The following is a 16,551-nucleotide window of genomic DNA, read 5'->3' as shown; positions in this document are numbered from 1 at the left end:
CCCTACCCACCATACTGTTGCTCCAGCCAAAAAAAAAAAACCCTGTAGTCTAAGTGAGACAAATTGTAAAATAGAATCTCTCTTTTCATTTTCTTCATTTTTTTCTATCTTTCCAGAACTTTTTTTTTCTTTTGAATGAATTTTATCTAGAAAGTATTGAAGAGGCCGGACTGATAGGACAGTGGTAGGGGTTTGTGTTGCACACAGTCGATGTGGAATGGACCTGGGTTTGATTTCCGGCATCCCATATAGTCCCACGAGCCTGCCAGGTGTGATTTCTAAGCACAGAGCCAGGAATGACCCCTGAGCGTCGCTGGGTTTGGCCCAAAAACAATAGAAAGGATTGAAGGGGGAGAAAGCTGAATACATGTTCAAGGGAGAAAGGGGACTGTAGAGAGCAAGCCAGCTCGTTACTCTTACTGCTTCATTGTGGTTCAAAAAAATGCTTTTAAGGGGCTGGAGAGATAGCACAGCAGTAGACCGTTTGCCTTGCATTCAGCTGATCCAGGAAGGATGGTGGTTCAAATCCTGGCATTCCATGTGATCCCCCAAGGCTGCCAGGAGTGATTTCTGAGTGCAGTTAGGAGTAACCCCTGAGTACCGCCGAGTATGGCCCACAATCCCAAAAAAAGAAAATGCTTTCAAAAAGATTTATTGGTTTGAGGGATCAGAACACAAATACTATTATTTATATACAACTCATAATGTCTGTGCTGAAAATGTAAAACATTATATAGTTGTGATTCTCTTCTAAATATTATTCTTGAACTTTCCAACTTAAAATTTCTTCACTAGTTATCAACTACCATGTTGATAGCTGTTATATTGTAAGTACCACTTATATACAAATTAGCATCATATATTATATATTCAGCTTTTAGTATTTCACAGCATTTAACAGTTTCTAGTAAAACTAGGCTACATCACAACATGAAATCTGAGAACCAAGATCAAGGAGTGGTTTCACTTGGAAATAATTCTACCAAAACAGCATGGGAAGAGTAATTTTGTTTTGTTTGGGTTTTGGGCCATACTGAGCAGTGCTCGGATGCTCTGTACTCAGAAATCACTTCTCAAAGGCTTGGGGGGAGACCATATGGGCCCCAGGAGGAGTAATTTTAAATATGATAAATGGCTATAGCTCATTTGTGTGCTTTGTATAATGGAATATAAAACCTATCTCCCTCTCAACTCTGCATGTTAACTGGATATGCAGATAATCAGGCTTCTGCATCCCACTGCTTTCTGGTTGTACCAAGAAATAAGCAACTACAAAGGACTTCACACCCTCTCAAAGAAAAAAGAAACACTTTTCAGTACCAAATAGATATAGTTCAGTGGAACTAGAACATGTGCTTTGCTTGCATGAGTTTTAATCCCCTACATGGTCTTTCAAGTATCAAGCTAGGAATAGTCCCTAAACATCAGTGAGTATAGCTCATAATCAGTAAAATTTATACCTTTAAAAGAGGCAAGGGGGTAGGGCATTTGCCCTGAATGCGGCTGACTCAGGTTTAATGCCTGATATTCCATATGGTCCTCCAAGCCTACCAGGAGCGACTTCTGAGCCCAGAACTAGTAGTAATCCCTGAGCACTGCCAGGTGTGGCCCAAAAACCAAGAAAGAAATAAGAAGGTGAGGCCAATCCCCCCCCCCTTTTTTTTGTGGTTTTTGGGTCACACCCGGCAGTGCTCAGGGGTTACTCCTGGCTCCATGCTCAGAAATTGCTCCTGGCATGCACAGGAGACCATATGGGACGCTGGGATTCGAACTGATGACCTGCATGAAAGGCAAACGCCTTACCTCCATGCTATCTCTCCAGCCCCTTTTTTCCCCCATTTTAATATGTTTTTTTCTGGTAGTGCTCAGGGGTTGACTCCTATCTCTGTGCTTAGAAATCACTCCTGGCAGGCTCAGGGGACCATACACAATGCCAGGGATTGAACCTGGTTTTGTCCCGAGTAGGCCCCATGCAAGGCAAACACCCTACCACTGTGCTCTCACTCTCTGGCCCCATGTTAACATGTTTTTAAGGTCAGGAAAAAAAAAAAACAAACAAATTTGAACCCCGCCATCTCTCACTGTTTTCTACTCTGACTGGCTTTGGTGTCTCTGCTGCTTCCTGATGGGGATTTGCTGTTCCCATCTCCCAAACCTGTCTAGTCAACTGCCCAACCCTCTCCTCCCATCCAGGGTTCCCAACTTCAACTCCCAAAATATATTTTTTTGTTTTGTTTTATAATAACAAAAAGGTGAAATAGAGATGGAAATCTTTGCTTACAGTTTGTTTTTGGAGCTACTGAAAAACCTGCATTTACAAGAGTTGTTAGCTCTTCTGGATTATAGCAGCATGGAGACAGGCAGGGACACTTTTGTTAATCAGACTGTCTCCTGTCTGACTCTCAGAGACTGCTTTCTGCAGGAGTATCTTAAGTTCCTGCTTAGCCATTCAGCTAGCTTTTACATATGTTCCCCTTTTCCTTTATGCACTCTTGCATCTGATTGCATATTTCTCTGCTGCCTTTGTTAGTCTTCATTTTCACTTATTGCAGGAGTAGGTTTAGCAGTCCTTGGGCTTCTCTGCTGCCTTCTCAAGGGAACAAAAAAGCATAGGGCCAGAGATAGTACAGGAGTTAAGGCACTTACTTGCCTTACCTTGCTTGCATGTGGTCACCAATCCTGATTCTATCTCTGGCACTACATGTCCCCAGAACTGACAGACTATCTCTGAGTAAAACCAGGAGAATCCCTAAGCATATCCAAAACTGCATGTATACACACACACACACACACACACACACACACACACACACACACACACACACACACACACACACACACACACCACCCACCACCACCACCACCCTAATCACATAACAACAACACCACCAAAACAAAAATCACTCAGTGCCCCCCCTTCACATTATACAAACCAACACCATCACCAAAACTACTCAGTTCCCCTTTGGAAATTTAAGAAAACACAGCACTGAATTGCCTGTATAGGGGAATGCTAGGTTGACATCGTAACTGAAGGTACAAAGAAGGTACAAAGAGCTGTAGAAACCTCGGGGGGTAAAGACTGTGGGTGTGGAGAGACCAAACCTGGGTCAGCCATGTGCAAGGTAAGCACCCTATCTGCTCTAGTAGCTTTATCTCTAGTTCTTTGGTGAAGGGACCTTACCCTATTAGTTCTCATGGTTCTTGGGACTTCCGACAAACTGGAGGGCTAGATAAATAATCTAGCGGGCTAGCTGCATCCAATGTGGTTTTGCATGTGCAGGCCGTGGCACTGTTTCTGAGCACTGCTGGGAACAATGAGCACTGCCACAATGCTCAAGAGGTGAGACTGGTCAGTTGACTTGCACAGAGCCCTGCAGGGGTGACTGAGTTCTGCACGTCCCACACATCCAGACAGGTGACTCCACACCAACTGGATGGTGGGGTGACGGACAATGATCTTTATTTCCAGAATGTCTCAGCTATTATCCTGATCAGTTTACACTGCCTTTCTGTTTCCTAGGAGAACCCTTGGTTCCCAAGGGCATCCACAAGTCCGCTTTCTTACAGGCTCCCCTTTGTCAAAGGATCCATCAGAATCATACTGAGCGCTTGCTGAAAACTGAATTTGTGGGCCTGCCTCAGAATATTGTCCCAGTCCAAATTTGGGCTGGGACATGAGGCGATGGCACTGAAAAAAAAAATCAGATTTCAAAGTTGCACATTTGAAAACTCCCTAACCACTCATCAGATTCAGCCCCTAAGAGACATGAGGTTTATAATAGAATCTGACCTCATGCAATCAAGGGGGGGGGGTCACTCAGTTGATGTGAGGCTGTTTTCATTGTTGGTGCTGGATCCCGAAATCCAGAACAGGCTAATGAAAGAAAATAGATAAGAAATGGAGAAATGCAACAGGCTTATGAGGGCACTTGATCCTGCCGGCCCCACCATCTGCAGACTTCATGTGACTAGGAAGGGCAGGCTGAGCTGAGCATTCATGGCCCAGCAGCTGGGAAGAAGCTGGAGGTGCTGAGTCCAGGGGCTACTGTACAAGCCCTCTTGCATGGGCACAAGAGCAGATGGTTGCTATCTGCTGCATCTACAGGGACTCTAGCAGTAGGTGGCGCCTAAAATCTGGAAAGGTGCTCTAGGACAGTGGTCGGCAACCTTTTTTTTCAACTGAGCCAAATCTCACCAAAACCACGATTGAAATTTATTTTGAGAGCCACACAGGGCGCACACTGACAGAGGCTAGGAGCAGAGTCCTGACTCCTGGAGCGGCCGCCCGGCACACAGAAGAGCCAAATTACAAGTGTAAAGAGCCACATGTGGCTCTCGAGCGGCAGGTTGCCGACCACTGCTGTAGGGCTCTGCCTTCCAAATTGCCACTTTCAAGGTTGGCCAAGGTAGCAGCTGTGCTCTTGGGACAATTTGGATTTCAGGAAGGGCCTGAAGTTGGGTGGAAGGGGCATAGCATCTAATGCTTGAGTTCTTAGCTCACCTCTGCTAGAATAGAAGACAGGACAGGACCGTTTGCAGGGAAGTTCTACCCACCCGTCTGGCCAGTGGTCCCACTACCAACTCCTGTCACACTGAACACCTTCTGTCCTTGAGCATGATTTTTAGCTGCCCGAGTGGTCTGAGTGATTTCGGTGGAACTTTCAATAAATCTTTAAAAATATTTTTTTCTCTAGGGGCCGAAGTGGTAGGACAGTGTTAGGATGTTTGCCTTGCATGGAGCTGACCCAGGACAGATGTGGGTTTGATCCCAGGCATCCCATGTCCAGAACCCAGGTCTGTCCTTGGTCTGCCACGTGCAAAGGCAAACAATCCACCACTGTGCTATCTCTCTGGCCCTGATAACATTTATTTTAATGGGATGTGGTTTGTTGTCAACAGGGCTGACTTTTTTTTCAATGAAGTAAAACAAATTTATTTATTTATTTATTTATTTATTTATTTATTTATTTATTTATTTATTATTTAGAAAATAGGAACAGAAGAGGGAATCCCATAAAGTAAAACAAAGGAATTCCACTAATCCAGGAAGGAATGCTTCACACTATTTTGTCAGCAGACCCACCTGACCTTCTTCCCACTGTGAGTACTCTGGGGAGCTGTGACAGAACCCTGTCCTTCAAGGAAGAGTCACACCACAGGCCACTCTCCAGAGACCACCAGATGGCAGTATTGTTTTGCCGAGCTCTGCCATCCCACAGGAGGAGGAAGCCAGACAGGTTGATTTTCCTGGTACTGCACTTGGTTCTCTCTCAGGAGAGAACCTGAGTACAGCGGTCAACCCTGTTCAGGACACATTGAGGATCCATTCAATCTCTGGTCAGCCTCGTAATGAAGTGGGAAGAAGACAAGCCAGCAAAAGAAGTCAAGCCTATCCTGCAAGAGAAACTCGTGGGGTCCAGAAGGAAGGAGGGAAGAAAGGTGAGAAGGAAGGAGGAGCAGGTTTGGAACCCAGCAGGAGGCTCAGGTCTGAACCCCAGCAGCCACATGGTCCCTGTTCACTGTGGGGCATCCTGTGCACTCAAGCACAACAGGGTGTGATCCACAAACCAAAAAAAGGGGGACCTGGGATGCGACTCGACTGAGTGATCATCCAGTGGTTGCCTCATAGATGTGAGGTCTCAGTGCCACATGTCCCCTGAGTACTTCAGGGAGTAGGCCTTGAGCATTGAGCCTTGAGTAGCCCCAGATGTGTCCCAAAAGCAAAAACTAAAAAATGGGGGGCCAGAGAGATAGCACTGAGGTAGAGTGTTTGCCTTGCATGCAGAAGGACGGTGGTTCAAATCCCGGCATCCCATATGGTCCCCCGTGCCTGCTAGGAGCGATTTATTTTTATTTTTATTTTTTGTTTTTGTTTTTGTTTTTGACCACACCCGGTAACGCTCAGGTGTTACTCCTGGCTATGCGCTCAGAAGTTGCTCCTGGCTTGGGGGACCATATGGGACACCGGGGGATAGAACCACGGTCCGTCCTAGGCTAGCACCACTGCACTGGCCCCCCTAGGAGCGATTTCTGAGCATAGAGCCAGGAGAAACCCCTGAGCGCTGCTGGGTGTGACCAAAAAACAAAACAAAACAAAACAAAACACTAAAACATGGAATGTTTCTGAGGAGAAGCACTTTGTTAGCACTTGGCACGGTTTGCTCAAGCTGCTAAACAGGAACACAGCTAAGATTGACTCTGTGGTGGTGGTATTTATTTTTCCATTGGTTTGTGTTATTTTTCTCTTGGTTAGTTTTTGGGAACTTGGGGCCATACACAGCAGTGCTCAGTGGTTTGCCTGGCTCTGCACTCAGCGTTCATTCCTGGTGGTGCAAGGCAGATTCCCTTTCCCTTCCCATGAACTATTGCTTCTGCCCAACACTGCATTCATTTTTTGCTTTTGTTTTTGTTTTTCAGCCACACCCAGTGATGCTCAGGGGTTACTACTGGCTATGCACTCAGAAATCACTCCTGGCTTGGGGGACCAAATAGGACTCCAGGGGATTAAACCGCTGTCCATCCTAGGCTAGCATGCTCAAGGCAGATGCCTTATGGCTTGCACCACCGCTCTGACTCCAACACTGCATTCATTTTGTTGTGCAACTCTCTCTTTCTCTCTCTCTCTCTCTTTCTCTCTCTCTCTCTCTCTCTCTCTTTCTCTCTCTCTCTCTCTCTCCTTTGCTTATGTTAGTGTCATCTTTTTAATTTCCTATGCTTCAGTAGAGTTCCTTTCAAAGAATTTTGACTTCATAATGGTCTAAGGATGCAGCTCTAGAAATGCCACCAAGAGCTTTGTGACTGCTGTGCTCTGCCTCAGAGAGGACAGGGCTCCCCAATACTATTCTTACTCAACTGAGGTGATTCTCTCTGAGAAAATGACTAGAACATGGTCCTCGTTAACTCACTGATTAGTGCTCTTGCCAGAGGAACCTGACAAACACAATCTATATTTTAAAACATGTCTTTAGGGCCCGGAGAGATGGCACAGCGGCGTTTGCCTTGCAAGCAGCCCATCCAGGACCAAAGGTGGTTGGTTCGAATCCCGGTGTCCCATATGGTCCCCCGTGCCTGCCAGGAGCTATTTCTGAGCAGACAGCCAGGAGTAACTCCTGAGCACCGCCGGGTATGGCCCAACAACCAAAAAAAAAAAAAAAACAAAAAAAAAAAAAAAAATATGTCTTTAAAAAATTATTAGTTTTTTGGCACCACACTCAGTGGTGCTCAGAGCTTACTCCTCTTAGTCCTGGTTTTGCTCTCAGGAATCACTCCTGGAGGCTAATAGGACCATATGGGATGGCAGTGATTGAACCTGGGCTGGTCCCATTGCAAAGCAAGCACCCTATCCACTGTACCATGGCTCTGGCTCCAATAAAAATCTCATCTTTGTTTCAATTCCTTATATGTCCTGCTGTTTGGGAACAACTAAGCAGTGTGTATAATATAGTTATGCTTTGCTTAAATACAGAAACTTGTTCTAAGAAACACTCAAGCTGTATGCCACCCATGACAGACACACCAGTGAGTCTCAACCTGTAGCCTCCACTGGTCTACACATTGGCAAACACCACAGGCCCATATATGTGTCACTGTCTATTGGATACCATTGAGTAACTACTTGTGTCGATTCTTACATAGTCAGTAAAGAGGCCTCTGTGAAATCCTTGGGAAAGTACGAAATATCAGTGTTGACCACCACAATAAACTCGGCAATACAAAATTGTTGGAAAAACATGGTAGAAGTGTGCAAAATATGAGTCTGATAATGCAGAAAGAAAACATTTTATTTAATATAGAGAGGGAGCCCAGAATGAGTTATTTTTGTTGTATTGAGTTGTTGTTATTGTTGTTGTTGTTGTTGTTGTTTGGGCCACACCCTACAGTTTTAGGTGTTACTCCTGGCTCTGAGCTCAGAAATCACTCCTGGGGCCGGAGAGATAGCATGGAGGTAAGGCATGCAGAAGGATGGAGGTTCGAATCCCGGCATCCCATATGGTCCCCTGAGCCTGCCAGGGGCGATTTCTGAGCATAGAGCCAAGAGTAAGCCCTGAGCACTGCTGGGTGTGAACCAAAAACCAAAAAAAAAAAAAAGAAAAGAAAAGAAAAGAAAGAAAAAAATGAAACAAATTACTCCTGGCAGGCTCAGGGATCAAACCCAGGTTCATCCCAGGTTGTCTGTGTGCAAGGCAAACATCTTACAACTATGCTATCGCTCCAGCCCCAGAATGAGTTTTGTTTTGTTTTGTTTGGGGGACCACACCTTGTGTCACTCAGGAGTTATTCTGGCTCTACACTTGGGAATCACACCTGGCAGGCTCCAGGACAGGCTGGGATCAGACTCTGGTCTGCTGTATGCAAGGCAGACACCCTCCCCCACCGTGCTATCACTCTGGCCGTGAGTGGTTTTCTTTATAAGGAATTTTGACTAAAACAAAGCTCTATAAATTTATAACTCCACAGTTTTGCATGCTTCCAAAAGGACCGATCTTTTTTAAAAATACCTTTAAAATTGAACGATGTACTTAGACATGAGTGGAAAGAGAGGAATCCATTCAAGAGGGAATACAGGCTTTACCAGAGTGGGAAAAGGAGAGAGAGGGGGAGAGAGAGATGGGGGGAGAGAGAGAGAGAGAGAAAGAGAGAGAGAGAGTGGGAGAGAGAGAGGGAGGGAGAGAGAGGGAGGGAGAGAGAGGGAGAGAGCCACACCCAGAGAACCTCTGGGGTTACTACTATTCTGTGCTTAGAGGTTACTCCTGGCAGGCTCAGGGGACAATATGGGACAATGGGGATTGAATTTAGGTTGGCCACATGCAAGGCAAACACTCTTCCCACTGTGCTATCCCTCAGGTCCTGAGAAGACAAGTTTTTGTGTTTTTTGGGTTTTGTTTTGGGGTCACACCCGGTGGCACTCAGGGGTTACTCCTGGATCTGTGCTCAGAAGTCACTCCTGGCAGGGATTTACCAGAATTTGAACCACCATCCATTCTGAGTTGACTGCATGCAAGGCAAACACCCTACCACTGTGCTACCTGTCCAGCCCCGAGAACACAAGTTTTTTTCTGTTTGTTTTTTGTTTTGTTTTTTGGGTCATACCCAGTGCTCAGGGGTTACTCCTGGCTCTACACTCAGAAATTGCTCCTGGCAAGCTCAGGGGACCATATGGGATGTTGGGATTTGAACCACAGTCCTTATGCATGCAAGGCATGCCTTACCTCCATGCCATCTCTCTGGCCCCAAGAACAAAAGTTTTAATTGAAAGGGCAAACCAGCCATCCAGTTAGCAAGCAAAGAGACAAAGACATGTTCAAGAGAGAACACGGGCGTGAGAGAACATGAAAGAAAAGCCTACACTATTTTATTTTGTTTTTTTGTGGTTTTTGGGTCACACCCGGCAGTGCTCAGGGGTTATTCCTGGCTCCAGGCTCAGAAATTGCTCCTGGCAGGCACGGGGGACCATATGGGATGCCGGGATTCAAACCGATGACCTCCTGCATGAAAGGCAAACGCTTTACCCCCATGCTATCTCTCCGGCCCCTACTACACTATTTTATGAGTATAGCCCCATAATCAACTTAATTTTTAAAACCTTACTGGTAACTTGGTTTGAGTTTGTGAAAAATCAGTGTGTGAAAAAAGTACCTCACTTTCAGTCAGCCAGGTTGATCTTATCTGACTAGATCCTGCTCTGCAAGTAATAAAGAAATGACTTTTTCATAAGCCACAAGTGTTTGGGGTGTGTAAATGTGACAGTGCTGGGAGAAGGAGGCTGCTGACAAGTCTAGTACCTTTGAAGATGGATGAACAGGGACTGGGCATGGCTCTAGAACATGTAAGCAGCCAGGATTCAATTACCAGCAATCTCTGTTCAGTCTCTGAACACCTCTGGAAGTAACCCTTGAACACTAACTACTAGGTGTGACCCCAAAACAAAATAAGTCAAGACAATTCAGAATATAACCTGATGATTTGTTGAATTGTGAAACTGGAAACAGGCTTCTTAGACATATGTCTACCAAATCTGTTTTATATGGACAAAATCCCAGAATATTCTGACTTTTCTCTGGCTTTATGTAAGACTGAAGTTTTGACTTTTAGAATACAATACAAAATTCTAATAAGGAAGACCATATTGAAGGGTGCAAAGTTTCCCTAGACATTAAAATAGTTATGTTTCCCAAACAGAGAATTAAGGAAGAATGGCAAGGAAAATGATAGTTTGGGACCACTTTGTTTTGGTGGTTACTCCTGGCTCTGCACTCAAGAATCACTCCTAGCTGGCTTGGGCAACCATATGGGATGCCGAGGATCAAACCCAGTCAACTGTGTGCAAGGTAAACACGCTCACCCTATGCTATCACTCCAGTACCCCCTATATAATATATATAATTATATAATATATAATTGGAAACTTGGAGTAATATCAAGTTGACACTATTTCTTTTGGTGTGTGTCTGTGTGTGTGTGCTGGGACCACAACCAGAGGTGCTGAGCACTTGCTCTGACTGCTCAGGGATCACTCCAGTAATGCTCAGGAGACCAAATATGGTGCCAGGGATTTGAACTGTGTTTTCAAGCACTTTAACCCCTAGTCTATCAGCCAAAAGTCCACACTTCATAAATGAGAAAGAAGGAGACCAGGGACCTAGCCCATGAGTGGCGTGCTTGAAGGTTTGGTTGATGCCCAGTGCCACTTGTCCCCTGCACACCATTAAGGATAGCCCTGGTATCCCCTAGCATTGCTGCACTCAAGCACTGAATCAATAGGTCCAGAGTTGGGCCTAGTAGCACCCTTGCCCCCGAATGCTGCTTGGGAACACCCCACCCCCACTGGGGAATAGAACCAAGAAACAAGTGCCTTGTTCTATGGTTCTCACACATTGGAGGAAAGCATGTCAGTCAAGACTTCTCAGGAAGTTTGGTGTTGGTTTGAGGCATGTAATCTTGTATTTTTGTGTTTGTGGGTCACACTTGGCTCTGCTCTCAGAAATCACTCCTGGCAAGCTTGGGAGACCATCTGGAATGCTGGGGATTGAATCTGGGTCCTTTTGGAGTTGGCCTCATTCAAGGGAAACACTCTACCGCTGTACTATTGCTCTGGCCCCAATCTTTTCTTCTGACCTTAATGAACATATGACTTTGTATCTTTCCTAGTTTTCTGAATTTCACAGTGGAGACCACGGGGGCCGCTTTCTGCTGCCTGAGGCTGGCACGGACTGCAGCCAGCTGCTTCTGTGGCTCTGGCTCCAACAGCTGATGTGACCATGAGATCTGATGTGTTTATTCTCAGCCTTGCAGTTTCCTAAAGGGCAAGGTCTTAGCTCTGTTCTCCATCTGGATTTGGGGGAGGGACTCTAGGGATTGGACCCAGGGCCTCACACATGGAAGACACATGCGACAGCCCTGAGCTACACGTGCTTGCCTCACTTTATCATTTCAAGTGTCAGCATGCTTGGGTTTATTACCAGGAATGACATTTCCCCCCTTGAATTTCACTGTTTCATGCATGCTTACATTCATGCATACATTTTAATTTTTGAGTAATGTCTTTATTTAAGCACTATGATTACAAACATGTCATGCATACATTTTATTATGGAGGATTTCAAATGCAAACAAATTGAGAAGCAATGTATGAACCCTGTACACTTCATGCCCATCAAAATCTTCTCATTCAATCTTATTTCACTCCTCTCATTACACCAAATTATTTTGAAGAAACATCAGAAATCCTATCATTGCACCTGAAAATTTCAGTCCCCTAAAATTTAAGACCCTGTTTTAAAATGTGGGTACAGTATTCTGATTATACATTCAATAATTCAACCCTATTTTATCAGTAAACTATAATTCCTCAAGATAAAATATCCAAACTATGTTCAAGTTTTCTTTGTTGTCTGAAAGAGATCAAAATTAAGTTAATTCAAATCAGGAGTGCAGCATATTCTTTTCTCATTTAGAATTTAAAGAAGCCCCCTGGTTTTCCATATAGTTCCTTCAATGTATTAATGATTAAACGTTGCAGCTTCTATTTCCTGACTTTTCTTTAAAATTGATGGTTATGAGCTAGAATGATAGCACAGTAGATAAGGCACTGTGCATGTGACCAACCTGAGTTTGATCTTTGGTGCCCCATATGACCCCCTGAACACCACCAGGAGTGATTTCTAAGTCCAGAGACAGGAATTGCCCCAGAACACTGCAGGGTGTGGCCCAAAATACACACCATTTGTTTGTTTGTTTTTGGGCACACCTGGCAGTGCTCAGAAGTTACTCCTGGCTCTGTATCAGAAATCACTCCTGACAGGCTCAGAAATTACTTCTGATGGAGAACCATCAGGATGACAGGGATGGAACATGGGTTGGCAGCATGCAAGGTAAATAAATGCCCTTCCTGCTAAGCTGTTGTTCTGGCCACACACACACACACACACACACACACACACACACACACACACACACACACACACACAATTTTCAATAAATTGTAGGTACTTTAGAGTCTTCATGATATTTAGTTCAAACTTTCTTTTTTTTTTTTTTTTTTTTTGATTTTTTTGGGCCACACCCTGTGACGCTCAGGGGTTACTCCTGGCTATGCGCTCAGAAGTTGCTCCTGGCTTCTTGGGGGACCATATGGGACGCCGGGGGATCGAACCGCGGTCCGTCCTAGGCTAGCGCAGGCAAGGCAGGCACCTTACCTCCAGCGCCACCGCCCGGCCCCATAGTTCAAACTTTCAACCACGTAGCAACTTGGTTATGTGGTGTTAAAACTGCTCATATGAGTAAATCAGATCCACATCTAGCAGTCACTTTACAACTAACTGAGGGTAATTCCACTGTGTGCCAAGGTTAGACAAACTTCAGTTTTTGACTGGACAGGCTTTCTTTCCATGGGCCTGGGGATGAGGCAAGGTGCAATGGGGTACAGGAGGCTCCCACCTCCTGGCCTCTGCAGTAAATCCTTCAGTTTTCCTCAGGCCAATGCCCTCCTTTCCAAGGTTGCTGTCATTCGGTTTTTGACCCTGTCCTGCTGCCCTGCTCTGTGATAATAAATAGCAGATAACATTTGCTTTTTCCAGCAACACATTTAATTCCCAGATGATCTAGTCTACTAGCGAAGCATCCTTTTTGCTCCTGTTATGATTTTTCTTCATGGTTTTTTCACCTGTCTTAGTCACTGTTTCCCATGCTCAAGTTCGGCCAATACGGTTATCTACTCAGTTCACGGGAACAGTCCTTTTTTTTTTTTTTTCAACTTCACCAGATTTTACTGGTTCTCTTGAACTGCCCTGGGTTCAGCTTTGGAAGGGCTCTTTGGCCTCCTCAGTTTGTCTTTATTTTTTAAAATGAAGTTTATTGATAGATATTAAATTCCTGAGTCACAATATATACATATTTATATAATAGACAATAAACCAGGAGTATACAAAATTCAAGTAGCTTCTGGCATATTTTATTTATTTATTTACTTAGTTATTTAGCTAGTTTTTGGGCCACCTTCCTCGGTTTTTGTTTCTGGGCTTACTGCTACAGCTTTCAAAGCCCTTCTTTTCTTCTTTAGCATCTGATTTTCCTGAAAAACCCAATGCACAGTGTCTTCTTGGTCACCCAGCGATGGTGGGCATTCCGAGAGGACTGAGAGAAGGGAAAAGTGTACTTGATCCCCAGTTCCTTGCACATCTTTTCCAAAACCTCGTAGTTGATGATCCAGTGGCTTTGGAGCATCTTTTCTTTTTCCCCCTCTGGTCAATGCTCATCAGTAGATAGTACTTGTGGGCTTTGTCCTTTTGATATTTCTTCATTTTTTTTCTTCATAACTTTGGATCTTGGCAGGCAAGGCAACAATTCTAGACTCCAGGGAGGTTTCATCTTCAGGGTTGGCCACGACCTTGTGCATCAGTTGCTCTTTCTTGAGTTTTATCTTTTCTTTCTTTTCTTTTTTCTTTTCTTTTTTCTTTTCTTCTTCTTCTTCTTCTTCTTCTTCTTCTTCTTCTTCTTCTTCTTCTTCTCTTCTCCTTTTTCTTTTCTTCTTCTTTTCTTCTCCTTTTCTTTTCTTCTTTTTTTTCTTTAGTTTATTTAATTAGTTTTGGTTTTAGGGCCACACCTAGCGGCGGCACTCAGGGGTTACTCCTGGCTCTGCGCTCAGATATCATTCCTAGCAGGCTTGGGGACCATTTGGGGTGCCAGGGATCGAACCCAGGTTCGTCCTGGATCAGCAGGTTGCAAGGCAAATGCCCTACCGCTGTGCTATCTCTCCAGCTACAGCTTTTCTTTCTTGCTGGCCATTTCCAAAGACAAGAGTTTTTTGTGACATCATCAAACTTGTCAGCTCCAGGAATGTTCTGATAGTCCTTGAGCGGTGTGGAAGGGACTGGGTCAGCATCTTGTCTGAGTGGTTTTAGCTTCTGGAGGTCATGTCCATGGGCATCTGGAGGGAGAGACCTTGTGAATGTGAGAGGAGGACTCTGTGGGCAGAAAGCCTGGCACAGACTGCCAAGCCACCCAAAGCTGGGGATGTCAGCCAGCATGGAGGTTGAATCCATCTAAGCGCCCAGCACATTACCCTCAGGATGGTGACCTTTAACCTGGGGTCGCGCCCCGTCCACTGTGGCTTTAGGGGACTGGCTGTATTACACGGTGCCACCATGATGACTTAGCAGGACCAGTGGGTTCCTACTAGTCTCATTGTCACCTCTGCCATTCTCTTTCCTATTTTGTGTTGGGACTATTTTTGGAGATAGCTTCACTGGCAGCTGTGGGCCACACTTAAATCACCAGCTGAAGCGTCTAACAAAACGCCTTTCCTGTTCCAGTTCTGGCAGGCTCTGTGGAGGCTCTCCCCTGCCAGCAAGTCTCATGTGATAGTGCTTCTGGGACCTCAGGTGGCACAGGGTCCCTCTGGAAGAGAGCGTCACCACACTTGGAGGTGACGAGTCTTTACACTCCATCTGTCACACCTGCTCCTGCAGGAGGCTCAGACCCCTCACAGCCTGAAGAGGGGAGGTCTTGGGAGACACGCTAAGGAGGGATGTGGGCCCTGAGAAGGCCCACAGGAATGGCCTATGGGGTGACAGGTGCCAAGAGCTGGGGAGCGTCTGGGCATGCTGAGCTTCCTCTGCTCTGATGTTGCAGCAGGTCCACATTATCTTCGCGTCAGAGAGTCTTTTGAAAAGGTTTGACTTACGGGTTAACTGAAATCTATGTTTAGTCAGAAAACCTAATTAAGAGAACCCTGCTGAAGCTCTAAGGAGGAGCAGAGACAGGTCTTTCCTGTGCACCCATGGCTGTGTGCGTCTTCCCAGAGCCATTTTGATCTGAGCCACTTTGATCCCCTACCTGGGCCACTCAAGCACCTCACGGAGAGAGCTAAAGACCATTTAAAGCCACCTGACACCTCTGAGGACTGCCGACCAAGATAGGAGCAAAACCCCATGAGTTGTAGAGGGCCTGAAGCTAGAGTTCCCCTAGTGTTGGGGCCACACTGAGCATTTCCTGTACCTCATCCCTTTCTGACCCCTGACTCAGTGATGTGGAGGCTGGAAGAATGCCTTGGAAACTAGAAAATGTTTCTCTACTTGGAGGAGAGGGAGACACATCTAAAGAGAAATAAGGTCAAGTGAGCAGAACACCGAATATACACAAGACAATACAATACAGAGAGGCAAGGATAACGACAGTCTACAACAACAGCCTACAGCACAGCACAACAAACAGCGTGAGTGGAAGGGTGCTCTGCAGCTGGGGGACTTGTGAGTCTGCCATCCACACCACACCACACTGGCAAGCAGCACTTTAAAATAATCAAGGGGTTCACTGGGCTGGTCTCCCAGGAATGAGGGTTGGAAGCCCTTCCAGCGGATGGATCTCGTGCCTGGTTGGGCCCCCAAGAGTGGCCATATCACGAGGCTGTCTGAATTTATAGAATTTATAGAGCATAGGTAGCATGGAGGGCTGAAGTGACTCATCATGTCACGGTCATCAGGAGGGGATGTGACTTCTAAAGGAGCAGCACAGTTACAGAGGAGGGAGCTTGAAGGGAGGAAAATGAGAGCCCGTGGGAACATCACTGGAGCTGAGACTGCTTGACCAGCAAAGCTACCCCCTCCCCTAGTGTTGCTTGGAGATATCTTGTCAGCAGGTTTGTAGATGTAGTCCAGTCAGCCACGTGCCGGAGAAGGGCTATGACTTGGGTCCAAGTAGACGGACCCTTGTTTGGGGATACCAGTGCCTCCCAAGTTGAGGAGTGGGGCATGGGCCCCGGGCTTGGTGTGGGGACATGTGGCCATGAGAGAAACTGTTGGCCAAGTGGGCTTATTTATCTACTGCCACTTGGTCAGTGAGATTGCAGCCCTGAGTGGTTCTGGAGCTCTGTTCCCCTCTCAGACAGCCACCCACGACTCTGCTCGCCACCCTCCCCCCAGCTTGTGGTGTTAAGGGTAGAAAATAGAAAGTGTTTAATGAGCTGGATCTATAACTTCTGTGGGTCGATGAGTCTCACCTGCAAACAAAATGGTTCTATGGAAATTTTCACCCCCATTCCGTGACCACGTG

At 45.7% G+C, this 16,551-nt stretch overlaps 1 pseudogene; it reads right to left on the bottom strand.

The window, feature by feature from the left end:
- Positions 1-12,860: 12,860 nt before the first annotated feature.
- LOC126024590 (28S ribosomal protein S15, mitochondrial-like) lies at positions 12,861-15,143 on the bottom strand (annotated as a pseudogene).
- Between the last annotated feature and the right edge of the window lie 1,408 nt (positions 15,144-16,551).

This window comes from Suncus etruscus, chromosome 12, assembly GCF_024139225.1.
Source record: "Suncus etruscus isolate mSunEtr1 chromosome 12, mSunEtr1.pri.cur, whole genome shotgun sequence".
NCBI classification, from domain to species: Eukaryota; Metazoa; Chordata; class Mammalia; order Eulipotyphla; family Soricidae; genus Suncus; species Suncus etruscus.
This window is presented reverse-complemented; position numbering and strand designations above follow the sequence as displayed.